The following is a 14,417-nucleotide window of genomic DNA, read 5'->3' on the forward strand; positions in this document are numbered from 1 at the left end:
GGTCTTTCGGGGTCAAACTTCTGGAGGATCCAACGTGGTCAGTAACTAAGATCTATGTAAATTGGAATAAACTTGGAGCACTCTTTCTTGACCCAACGTGCATAACAAACCAGACTTAGACAGAAAAAAAAAGAAAAAAAAGGAGACAAAAAGTGCGAAAAAAACAAAATATGTGTCTCCTTCAGGGAAGGGGAAGGGGACCTAATTACTCCTTCGTTCTAATATAGCAGGGGTGGCCAAACTGCAGCTCTCGAGCCGCATGCGGCTGTTTGAACTTTTGATTGCGGCTCTTTAATATTGCACGTACATTTCCCCATCTTGCCACGTTCTTTGCCACCTGATTATAAAATAATGTATTCCATCACGTATTAACAATAGACCGACTGTTTGTAATAACCAATGTACATTCCGAAAACCGAAAAGAACACCATTGTACAGAAGCGCTAGCTTGTGCACTGTAGTAAAATATACGATTTCAGATTGAAGCTGTTAGTCAGGACTGACATCGAAAACATTTTGCATTTGTGTGGCGAAAATATTTCACGTGTCCGCCGCTGCACATTCTTATGTTGATTTGTTTTAAACAACACGTTTTCTTTCATCTGTTTATGTAATTTGGGACAAATTACGCACTTGTTTTAATTGTTTCACTATGTTCACGTTTCAATGTATTTCTTACATGTTCTATTTTAAAGTCACTTACATATTTTCTTTGTTTTCACTTAATCCCTTATTTCCACTTAATGCTGTTTTTTCATTTGCCTTATTTTTCTTTGTTTTAGTGGCACGCTTTTTCCACGCACTGTATTTTCCTCGCCGCATTTTCCGCACCGTTAATTAGCGCTCCTGGATGTGCCGGGGAACCTTGTGAAATTGTGCGAGCCTGTGATTGGTCAACGGTCCGCAAACCTAGTTCCGTTTTGCACGTGTTGAACAAAAACGAGGCAGTCTTCTCTTGGGCGTCTCGTGAACGGTTGTTTTAGTGCCTTGGTTTTATGTGTCGTGGTTGGTTTTACGTGCAGAGGTTTTGTTTACTGGAGTTGTAGTAACGTCTCCGAAGTATTGAAATATTATATAATATAATAAACTGTGAGACGCCCTTTTAGCAAAACCAGTGTTAGGTAGATCCGGCTTCCGTGGTGAGCCGTTATTGCAGGGTTCTGGACCGTTTACAGAATTGGGGAGACAGTCTCGGTGAATAGATCAGATTGGCAGGGCTTTTGGGACTTATTTGGCAAAGATAATACCGCCACCCGAAATCGCTAGACCCAATTCCGAGCTGTCAAAACAATTCGGTAACATTTGTATTGCGGCTTATACTAGCAATAACTGCAAAGTTGAGTCAAAAAAATGTTGTTGAGAAATAATTTCAAAAAAAAGAAAGATAAACAGGTAAATATAACTTTTAAAACATAATGGGAGGAGTTTGTATTAATTGATAATGGAGGTAAACCTGTGTGTCTTATTTGTCAAGCTTCGCTCAATCATTACAAAACTAGTACCTTGAAACGTCGTTACGAATCTAAACACAAAAACTTTTCTATCATATTAGCCTAATTTCAAACACCTTGCAGCCCAGGTCGAGACTATCAGTATCACCACACAACAATAATCGTTATTTGATAGCGTACACTTCATTGTGAGTGAATAAATTCGTTTTTCATTTTTTGTGTTGCGGCTCTTTTAAAACTAAGTTTTGTGATATGCGGCTCGAGCATGAAGCAGGTCTGGCCACCCATGTAAGATAGCTTAACCGAAACGGCAATTATATTCTCGTTCTATTAAATCTACATCGAAACAGGTCAAAAGCATATTTTTACAAACGGTGACCTTACGTAGCCTAAAAACGTTTTTCACATATAAAACGAATATTTTTGCAAACGGTGATCTATAGCTAGCAAGTTTCCCAGACAAATCTGTCATTTACTTGTACAGTCGGCTTCGTCGTCTCCGCCATTGCAATCCTCCCTACGGTCACATTTTCTATAGAGAGGGATACAAGCTCCTGATTGACACTCGTATTCGTCAGATGCACAGTTTCCTGCAAAAAGCAATAGAGTTGAATTATGAATGCATGAAGATAGGAGAAGAAAACTGGAATCGCAAACGACAAACACAGTTGTGTTTTTAAGTTTTTTGTTCAAATGCCTCCAGTCAATCTTTTTGATATCTATGAAGATGAATGCTTCTGTAAAATCAGGCTGCAGCGACCTCTGTCGCCTATTTATTTCTTACGAAGTGTGACGTTTGCCTTTTTCCTATTGCGCGTGTTTTTGACTTTTTCGTTTGATACACTTGTTTGCAATGCGTTTGGTTTGACGCGTCATTCTATTATTTGCGATTGAAATAAACAGACGCCTGATCTAAACACGCAACCTTCTGATATCTACAACACCTTTCAACAGCAACGATAGCAGTCAATATTGTTTTACCACTGACGTTTCAAACAAGATGCACGACAATGTCGTCCACCATGTGCTACACATCAGGGAAACGCCAAGACTGGTTGTCCACATAGAATGGGACAACCGGCAAATCACACAACTTATTTTTCGTGTGGGATCGAGCCTCTGGTTGCAACTTTCTCGTGGATACTGGTGCTGAAATCAGTGTTTTTCCGCCTTTCGGCTATGAAAGAAGAATGAACCACAAGGGCAAAATCTCACAGCAGCTAACTAACGGAAATATTAACAACCTACGGCTCCAAGGTAATTTCTCTTGATATTCTTTCCTGCAAATTTTAATGGAAATTTGTTCTCGATGACGTATCTAGGCCACTACTTGGAGCAGATTTCCTTCGAGCGCACGGTTTACTTGTTGATGTTAAACGGCAATGTCTGGTACATGCTCAGTCGTTAACTAGCATGACCATAGGCAAGACAAACCAAGCGGCACCTCGCCTAAATGCAATTAGCAACGCACAACTAAGTTATGTCAAACTTTTAGCAAAGTTTCCGGATATAACAACGCCACATTTTTCTGCAGTAATGCCAAAACATGGTGTGGAACATCACATTCTCACAAGCGGCCTACCAGTGCACTCTCGGGCAAGACGACTTCCACCCGAAAAACTAGCCATTGCAAAGGCAGAATTTAGTAAAATGATGGAGTTGGGAATAGTCCGCCGTTATCTAGTCCAGGGGTCACCAAACTTTTTTCACTGCGGGCCGGATGAGTGATAACAATGATTCGCGCGGGCCGCATAGCTTATGCCCTACCCAACGAGGCAATTTTTATAGGGGCGCCAAGTTATAGTCTTTCTACAATCCTATTCAAAAACTGGTCTTGTGACTGTTAAACTGTATAATTAGTCTCATCTTACGAGCAATGCTTGTATATTACTCCACAAGTGACAAAAGAAGGCAATTGTTTGCGCACAATTAACACTTGTAGTCTTGTCTGTGACGTAACAAACTGGCTTTGGGTCAACCCTGGCCGTTAAAATTCTATGAAACGCGGTAATATTAATTCTGAATATCCCCACAGAAAAACTTTTGTAAGGAGTAGATTAACTTCCAATGTTACAAAGTTATTAATACAATTTGGCAACCTAAAAAATGTGGTCGCGGGCCGGATCCGGCCCGCGGGCCGTAGTTTGGTGACCCCTGATCTAGTCGATAGTCGTCTCCACTTCATATGGTCCCCAAAGCATCAGGTGGATGGCGCCCCTGTGGCGATTACAGGCGCCTTAATGCAGCAACACAACCAGACCGATACTCGATCCCACATATACAAGATTTTACTGCACGACTGGCATGGGCTAAATTTTTTTCTAAAGTCGACCTGGTCCGAGGATACTACCACCATACCTGCAGGTACCCGTTGCGCCCGCAGACATTTCCAAAACGGCTGTTGTAACGCCGTTCGGGGCGTTTTTGTAACACAGTTTCTGCGCATGCCCTTTGGACTTAAAAATGCAGCTCAAGCGTTTCAAAGAATGATGGATACAGTTTGTCAGTCTTTAAAATTCGTGTTTGTTTGCCTTGATGACATATTGGTTGCAAGTAAGTCAGCTAACGAACATCGCAATTATCTTCAACAGCTTTTCAAACATCTAGCTGATCATGAACTTGTCATTAAAATATATATTTCAGTTGATTTGAAGAAACGATTTGTGCCTTGTAGGCCTACCTGTTTTTTCTGAAACAGTCTAAACATTTAACTGATCTGAAGCAAGCAATCTTCCTTTTTCGCATTTTATTGCGGAAAATTCCTTACATAACATAAGCGTTTTAGAGAGTGACGTCACTCTCCGTACTATCAAAGGTAAGGTCAACCGATTTTGATAATAACCTTAGATTTTGAATGTTGGCTTACCTCCCCACCGGAAGTCCCCAGTCCGAAACTATTTAGAGTGTTCAGCACTAAATATGCTGCGCCCTGTGAGTGCGGTGCTGATGTGTACATGTCACTTAAGAGTGGCGACGCATTCTGTTCTAAATGTGCAAGCTATTTCAAACGCTGTAAAGACTGTAAGGAAATTTCCTAGAGTTCTTCCTAGAAAAGAATTCACTGTCGCCTGCTGGAATTGCGTCCAGCCGGAGAGCGCATCACCTATATGTCAGCTTTAATGCTTTAGCGTTTACTTTCAGAACTTAGATCTCTGATTGGCCATTCGTGGGCCAATCATACGTGACCCCTTTATTTTGTTTGTATAGTTTTGTTACCTTACCGCGCCTTAACGCGAGTGCTTAGGTATTTTGCCTTTTTTGTGCCACAGTCCCTGATTGGCCAATACGCAAGCCAATCATACAGGACCACATTATTTTAGTATTATTGCTTTGTTTTGTTACCTTATCGCGCTTTGACACGCGTGCTTAGGTACTATGGATACTGTTGTTTTACGGTCACTGATTGGCCAATGCGCAGACCAAGTACATAGGACCCCTTCTCGCAGTTATTACTGTATTGTATTGCTACCTTTTCGTGCTTTGATGCGGGTGTTTAGGTTTCTTTTTATAATGTTAGTGCAACGGCCTCTGATTGGCCAAAAATATAACATTACCATCACAATTATCCTCATCATTGCTACAATCTGCATCTCCGTCACATCTCGAATAACTTTCGGTGCAATTTCCGTCTTCACACAAAAATTCGTGTGCTAGACAGATTTGCCCAGAACCTGCCAAAAATACAGTGATCAACACATGTCTTAATTGATGTTGCCAAGATGGTGGAGTGGTTAAAACAGATCCCAGCACAGTTTCTTAAACTTATCAAAATACAGGCCCCAAATTCGCCAAAACTGTCTTCGCACATCGGTATTGTGACGTACAACCGATCACAATGAGGACATAAATGTGTTAACTTTCTTACCCGATTTTATAAAGAAGATGAAAAAGATGATCAGAAACTTCCAGTAGAATAATGTCATAGTTGTCTGTAGGCTATTTGTACAACACAACCCGTGGAAACTAAACTGAACAACGTACACACACATAATAAAATAAAATTTAAATATTCAAACATATGGACAATGCTTATCCACAGTAACCAACGTAATCTCGAAGCCGTTGTGGCAGTACATTATTACCGGAACGGTGTTTGGCTAAGGGTCACAAAATAAATGCTGAGATAACAAGCATGCGTTACATCACAGATCTGTTAAAAATTCTTTTATATTCTTGCGTATGTTTAGCGTAGTCAATATTCGCGGTTTTATTTCTATAGCTTTGTTAAATTAAGGTTAAAATTTCGTGTAGCCTAGTTATTGACAAACACTAAATCGTGTCGAGAAAGTTGTTGTACTTTCATCACAACGTATACATTAATTCAATTTACTTACGTGGTGGTTTTCGGTTACAAAATACGTTTAAAATTGTTAAAGTAAACACTTAAACACACACAGGTAATAGCATCTACAATAAACAGCACACCTTACTGTTAATGTACAAACTAATACGTGGCTGTGGTATACGTGGCCTATCGTTTGACAAAGCACGTAGAACCAGGAAATCACGCGAGGACGGTAAAACAATTGTTAAATCATAATTCTGGAGAACTATAGTCTGTTCTATGCTGTGGTGGAGTAAACAACTCCAGTATATTCAGTAGCTGCATTAATCACGTGTTTTTAGCTAGGCATATACACATGCACACTCTGCTATGTGATTGTACAGTGCTTTACAATCCAATGCATAAATCTGTTTCCTAAATCTACATGCAATTATACGGTTAGTGGTTCTAATCCCAATTTGGCTTCCTAAGTGACCTAGTAGTTAACCCCGGGGGAGTCCAAATGTGTAGGCTATATTTCTGCACGAAAAGTTGTTTTTAATAATGTTAAAAACTGAAGCAAAGACAAACTTCCAATCGAATCTCGAACCAACATGCAAAAAAAATGCAGAGAATACATCGACAATTATTGCCATAAATGCCGTTTGTACAGTAGGGTCGCGAAAAAGTACATTAAGGTAAATATATTGCAAAACCCAAAGTTTGGAAAGGCATGGCGTAGTTAATATTTCTACCTTCTGTCATTTATATTTGTCTTTTGACTATCGTCCACATGTATTGGCGCAAAAGTAGATAAGGTATTTTTCCCAACAGCGCCTCGCTTGCCTGAGACATTATTTACACCGGGTGTTAAAAATCTGCATGCCAAATGCGACCAATAGAATAATGGCTGTACGGTCTGCGGAGACGCGTGGGGTTTAAACGAATCTCGGGCCTCCACACTATTTTCATGCAAGGCTACCAACCTGTTTGTAACTCGAATTTTGTTTGTGAGCAGATCACTACGCCCGATGCCCTTTTCTGCTGTATATAGCGTAAATACATAAATATAAACAACATCGCATTATATAGCGTTATGCGACGGGAGTTTGCAAGAAAGTAGGAATGGTCGAAAAGACGGATAGTTGTAAGCGCCTAAACAGAAGAACATGCAACTAATTCTTCGTTGATAGTCTCTACATTGATAGTAGTTCACTTTGGACTAATATGCCGATGTTATTATCGATAAGCTGGTGTGTACCTAGACCAGTGGTGGGCAACCTGCGGCCCTTCATTAAAGGTTGTGCGGCCCGCAGAGACGCTTGGATTTCAAAAGTACTGGCAAACGAGTCAAACTATTACATATTTTTGAGCTGATTAATGCGCCTGGTGCTAGTTTTCTGCGATCTGGCATTATGTGGCTAGAATCAAATACGAATTATACTTGTAGTTAGGCATATTTGGTAAGAAACAAAGCAAAATCACTTTGTGTTGTGCATATGTGCGGCCCGCGATCCAATTTTGACATTTATGATTGGCCCTACAGTAACAAAGTTGCCCACTCCTGACCATGGGCGCCGGCAGAAAATTTTGCAAGAGGGGGCAAATTTTGGCTGATACTTTACCGCATCAAGAATTTGTTACATATGAAGCCATAAATCGTGTACTTCACAATTAAGTTGCCTAAAAGTTAAAGCATTTAACGATGTCACAAATCCCCGCGCTGCCACTTTAATTAGGTTTGCTGCTAAATATGTTAAATTGAGGTACACTGAAATTCCAAGGGGGGGGCAAGTGCCCCCTCTTGCCCATACGTGGCGGCGCCCATGCTCCTGACCTAGAGTAATATATAGCGCAACTCAGTAACAGAGCCCTTCCGCCCAAACACATTGAATGTTATTCACCTTTAACAAAACCAACACAATGGTTTAAAACAGGGATGTGCAACCTTTGTCACTGTGGGGCCAAATACAATTGCCAAGATTAGATCGCGGGCCGCACCTTTCTATAACACAGGGTGATTTTACTTTGTTGCTTACCAAATATACTTAACTACAAGTAGGCTATAAGTAGCACTTGATTCTAGCCACCTATTGCAAGATCGCAGAAAAATAGCACCGGGCGCATTAGTATGCTCAAAAATGTAGAATAATTGGATTCGTTTGCCAGTATATCAGAAATTTTGTGAGTCTCCGCGGGCCGCACAATCTTAATCGACGGGCCGCATTTGGCCCGCGGGCCGCAGGTTGCACACCCCTGGACTTTAAAATCTGGCGAATTGCGGAACTTAAAATAAAATGCTGGGTGACAAAACTGAAGATACAGCAGGCGTTGAAAAGCAAACCGATTTAAAATATCTTAATTTTTTAACAAGCAAACTTAGTTTTATTTTGAGGATCTTTGTTATGGCTTAACTCCAGACAGATTTGACAATCAGACATTTACTGCTTGAACGCTCAAGCATCGACACTTGAGCTGTCGGTTGTTGTATAGTGGTATTGTCAGTCCGAAGCATTATGTGCGCTCAGGCATTGTACGATCATAAACAGATGAGGTTTTGCGTTGTGGGTCAGTAAGCTAGTCATTGGCTGCTAGTGCCTTTGCGGTAAAAGTTGCAGCTGCAGAACTTGCAGTAATTAAGTTAGCAAACTTGAATATTTTAAACTTGTTTTTGTGGCTAGAGCTACTGGATTTTGTTTTCAAAGGACCGACACTGAGTTTTATAGGCATGTTAAACAACATTCCAGTACATAGTTAGACAGCAAAAACAAGCGTCCACCTTCCAACATACAGGATGTTAGCGTACCAACTGGATGAGAATAAATATCCATGAATACGACATGAAAATAGTCATGAACACCTGTAATAAAATGGTAAAATAGATGATGAGTATCTTTGCGTTGCCAAAATACTCCGGATTAAAACCTCCTACGCCTTAACGACGTTCTCCTACTGCTAAAAAAGGTAGAAATTTTATCACGATATTATACTTGGCGTTGTCCGTGTTCATGGCTGATTGCGTTTCAATGACGAACGACGAGGAACGTCTGGACAAGTGCGGTTTTGTTTGACGTAGGTAATGACTGCGGCGCTGAAAGTTTATTTTAGGGTGCCAGTAAGTTTGTGGGGTTTTATTCAGCATTTCTCAACAACATGCGAATATGTGACTGTGCTTAGCAGTGGTAAACACCACATGCTCTATAAAGTTAAGGCATAGATGAATACTGGGATCCGCCCTGAAGCGTCGATGCAGACCAGCGATCACGGCACACTTATATAGACACCATAGTACGCCAGGCTGGATATTTCTAGCCTAAGCCCTGGCATATGGTGGTGAATGCTTGGTGACCGGCTGATTCTGTATCACGCCTCCAAAAGGCCTGGCGTACTATGATGCTATATAAATTGACGTTTGTCTATGAAGTTTGTCACAAACTTTCTGGTCAGCACTTGACGAGACTGTACAGAACGACCTTTATAAGGTGAACACAGGAATATATTTTTAATTCGTTTCTGTGTTTCCAGATCATTTGATCCTGAGTTTTAGCTTAACCATATATAAGTCGTAAAATGTAGTCAACAATTAAGTGCTTACTCAATGCCCTTTCGAGATGCCACCCGATATGGGAAGGTTGTCGTGTGATGTATACTGCGCCACAAGTTTTATTGAATGTGCTATGTGTGGGGTGTGTTGTCTACACGATAAACCTGTCGGCTCCGCTGAACTGCAACATGAAATATAGTAGACTATAATCCTTACTGTTTTGATTGTAAAAGTTCTAGTCTCATTTCATTGCTTTCAATATATCGTTATTTACAGTACTAAATTGTTTAACAGTGCTAACACTGTGCAGTTTGGTGAAATGTTCAACAGTGTATTGTACACTGTAGTGCAGGGGTCGGCAACCTTTCAGGCGACGCGTGCCAATTTACTTGTTGTTTCCATATGTTAATGACCTCGCCTGTCAGCGTTTTTACAAAAATAGTGGTTCGTGCAAGTAGATATTAATAACAAAGAGAAAGCAGAGTGTTGCGTGAAAAACCACCTAGAGTGCAAATCTAGGGGTTGCCGACACCGGCTGCAGTGAATAGCGCCATATATGTTGGATTGAGTTTGTTCCGCTTGGTGAAAGAACACACAGCCATAGGCGCCGAGTTTTGCAAAAATGCAAGGTGGCGGACGTAAAATATGACGTCACTAATGCGTGCAACCACAACAGCTCAAACTCAAAGCCTAACAAAGTTCCAATAAAATGCAACGTTCGTCAAAATCATTAATAAGGCACATTTTACGATGTTTCGTACGATACCGCTATCAAACTAACCAAAATTTCCACGGTGGCCGCCACCATGCTTCGAAAACGCAAAGTGGCGGTGCCACCCCGCCACTGCCTACTCGGCGCCTATGCACACAGCGACATAATTTCACTGAAACAATCACCAAGCCTAAAATAGAGGGGCAACATCAAGACGTTGTGGAGCGCAAAAAAGTGGAGGACACAATTTGTGGATCATGACTAAACGCGCTGCAGCTATACCGTATTGTATAGTGTTATGTGGCAGGAGCTTACCAGAACGTAAGGTTGGCGTATTGTGAGTATCACGCGACTGGGGGAACGTTGGTGGGACCAGTCCAGGGGGCCTTAAAGTCTAACCACCCGTGTTAGGAAAGCAGAAATGTTTTCATTCTCAAACGCATTTACCAGCTTATGGTGGTCTTATTTTCATAGTAACAAATTTTGCACCACATGCAGTTACAGTGGTAATGACGGTTTTTGGCCTTAATTCACTATAGCATGCAGTGCGCAATTACAAGTGAAATCATGCGGTCATTTGCAAACATACAGGATATGTTGACGAACACAAATTGAACCGAATTGACATCCGATTTACGGTTAAACGAGTGTATGTGGTCACCGACCTTTTCAACCAAAGGTTTTAAAGAGTTTGAACGACATGTAATAAGGTTGCCAAAAGTACAGTCTGCACCATACATATAAGTAGTGAACACGCATTTTCAGTGGATCGTATAAAGCAGGGGTGCACAACCTGCGACCGCAGAAACGAGTTTGTGCGGCCGTGAACTTTTATTAAAATAAATGTGCTGGAGGCAGTGGCGTAAATAAAACTCTTTGAATTTTCAAACTACTCCAAAACAGATTTTGTGTGCCCGAAAAGTGTATTTACCAGTCTAGCAGCAATACGTGTGAGATTTTTTTACACATATTGTGTGCAAACAATGCGATAAAAGGTGCCACAAGGGTCACAATGTAGATTATGTCGTCATTAACAGTTAAGAATGTTCAACTTAATCTGTGCATCAAGTTAGAATTAATCAGGGCTTTTTAGGTGCCCTTAGAATGATTAGGTGGTGTAACTTACATATGATATAAACCCATGTATTTGCGTAAGTAATTTTGAAACAAAAACATGCAGGCAAGTGGTGGCCGTTAATAAAATGCGGGTCTGCGATAAGGCCGTCGTAGCGAAAAGGCTGTGTATCATGAGTTTCTTCGTAATTTTTGGAGAAAAGCTTTTCCTAGACGAAGGGTACAATCAGAGCAAAGGGCATCAGGAATTGTAAGAAGCACAAAAGTCAGACAGACAAAAAAACGCTGTGCAACCACATATTTGGTTAGCAAATAGTACGGCTCACTTAGTGCAAGATGTAACACAACAACACTTGTAAAATTTTTGAAGCAAAAAACGAATGACCAACTCAACGACATGCATATACTGCGCGATACCACTGCACCATACAATTGAGGCTTTAAATTTAGAGGTTTTGCAACATTTTTTGTTGGACTAATTATATCACTATACTCTACACGCGGGAACGACGCTTAGTAAGCTAGCTCATCAATGTTTTTCTTTAAATTTAACCTTTGAAAAAAACCGAATATTATTTGAGCTACTAACATCGACATTTCATAAACGCGACGCAATAAAAATGTCTGTCAAAGGCGTTGAGCCATTTTTCTGTGCCGCTCTGTGACCATGAATGAATTCGCCTCAATAACTACCAACGCGGTTTGTGGTCGCAAGACATTCAAGGAACCTATTGCATCAGTTGTTATAGTTCACAGAAGGCACGAGCGTTTGTCCCTGAAATTTAACTTGTCAGGCAAAAACGCATAGAAATTGAATTTCGTTTTGCATAGACTTGTGGCATGGGATATGATGTGGCGTTGACATACATGCAAACCTGTGTTTAGCATTCACTCAACGACCCATGTTACTATACATAAGATTGACTTCATGTTTATATTATGCAGTAACAGTGAACAAAACGGTAATCTTTGGAAATGGTAGTTAGTAAATGACACCCGAGTGCCAGTGCTTTTCAAAGTAATCTACTTTTAGTTTAATCAGGTAGCCATTTCTAGGTTAAGAGGTTAGCGAAGAGGTAGCGTAGTAAGCGGGTCCGAAATTTGTACCGAAACCAAATCGTTTTTAAGAAGCCCGTTGAGGCCCAGAAGTTTTGATTGACAGGTCTAAAAAAAGAATGCATACACAATGGACAGTAATGGAAAATGGCCTGAACGAGACGTTTAGGCTAAGTCCAGACACTAGCTATAGGCTGCTTACCTAGGTAATTCATATTTAAAAAATTACGGCCACAGAATGTAAATTTGGGCCCGAATCAAGCACGTCTGTTAACAAGCAATCCCGAACCCGGCCCGCCTTACAACTCTGTAGGCTATCTAGCAGCAATCGATACAATTTGAACATTTTTCAGCTTTGTATTCATTTATAGGGTTGTGGAAATACTAGTACTCCGATATTGTGTGCAAACCGTAAGCAGAATTACAAGTTTTTCCGTTGAAATCGAGTGTTTGTGGGACTTTACACCGGTTCGATGAAAACTTTGTCAAATGACAAAACTCATTTTGACCAAGTGACGTTTCTGCAATCTATACCTAGCCTACAAGTTGTCACAACACTAATATTAACTTCCTTTCTCAAAACGTTACGGTTTGAAGGTCTTACTAAGTTTACAACGAAATAAAAGTAGACAAAAATAGCACATCACAGAATTGTGCATTAAAGGTTACGTTGTGTAGAAGTCATGTCGTGTGTAACAAAGCTAAAAGTTCACGAAAAAATTAATTTCGAAGAACTCAACATTTATCTGAACGGCATTTGGGCTTGCATTTGCACGTATTTGATCCAACAATACGTTCAGACACATCACGCACAGGGAAATGCTAGCAGCTAGGGTCTGTCCCTTTACGTTCGACTTAACAGGCTAGGGTGGTATTTTCCGAATATACCAAGTCATAGATCAGACTCGTGATACAAAAGTTGTACGTTTACTTTGTTTTTGTACTTAAAAGGGGCCACTTGCAGGACCTGTTCCAGTCGTGAGGCATTTTATTTGGCAGCCACATGTCGAAGATATAAACTATTCGTGTTATACTGTAAGATGTGATCAAGTTTTTGGTTTCTGTCTTATGAAACGAACAAAAACAGGAAAACTGTTTGTTTGTGAGCTAAATATTGTAACATTAAAATGCAAATTAAACCAAAAGTGTTGGGTAAAAGCTGGAACAAACTTGACAGCACAGTAGTGGGATATGTTAGAAATGCGTTACAGTGGGTATCTTACTGGTTGAGTAATGTAGCAATTGCTTGAAAGTATACGTAAGTACGTACTTAGAGTAAACATCTGACTTTCAAGCCATACCGCTGTCCTTGTAGTTGGTTGTTCTAGTTGGTATGAGTCACAATGCGTTTTTCGTGGTAACGAATTGGTGATTCGCATAACTGGTATGTTTCCGTTTTATTTCGAATATGCAGTCATGTGTCAATGTTGTTTTAACGCCAACTTTAACGAGCATGTTTCGCAGTGCGTGCGTGTATGATCTAGTTTTCATACTGTGAAACAGTTTAAATCCTTTACGACAGACGGTTTTTGATTGCGTAAATTATTTTTTGAGAAATTTTTTTAAAGAAAGCCTGGTCAAAATCAAAACCGGAGGCTTTAGATGTGGATATAAAACAGCCAAAACTGTCAGAGAGTTAAACGTATAGAACTTATGTAATAACACACGCTTGAACAATCGCTGTTGTTTAAAAAAGTCCACAGTAAAGAGTAACTACTACGCACGTAAGCATTAAAAGTTTTGCGTATGTGACAAGCCAAAACTTTACAGCAGTGGTTCCCAACCTTCATCGAAGAATTTCTTCCTTAACGATTTACAACATTTTCATTTCTCCCCAATAGACCACATAGTAGATGCTAAACCGTACAAGAATCATTTAAAATTGGCTTCTTTATTAAATTTACAGGTTATATTTCTAAAGCTGAAATGTGTATGTAGAAACCACATGTACAATTGCAGTAATTGACTACATAAACGTAATAATGTTTATTAGTTTTAACCAACAGAGATCGACACTATAAGTCCTGTAATGTAAAATAGAAAGTAAACGCGAAAACTACAACTGAGGAAAGCAACACGAAAACGAGAGACTTTAAGCGGAACTAAGGAATGTAATTAAACTGCGCAGGAATACAAATAACCCTTAAGGCACAGAGTGAACAAAATACAGAGCGGAGCCCACGAGCGTAAATCGCTTAGTAGCTCGCTGCAACAATGTATATTTAATTCCTCCCCTGAAGTTTTAAAAATCCTCCCCGGTTGGAAACCACTGCTATACAGAAATTAGAAAGATAGAGAAAGAGAGCGACATGTCAG

Source organism: Phallusia mammillata, chromosome 2 (assembly GCF_965637545.1).
Source record: "Phallusia mammillata chromosome 2, kaPhaMamm4.hap1.1, whole genome shotgun sequence".
NCBI lineage: Eukaryota > Metazoa > Chordata > Ascidiacea > Phlebobranchia > Ascidiidae > Phallusia > Phallusia mammillata.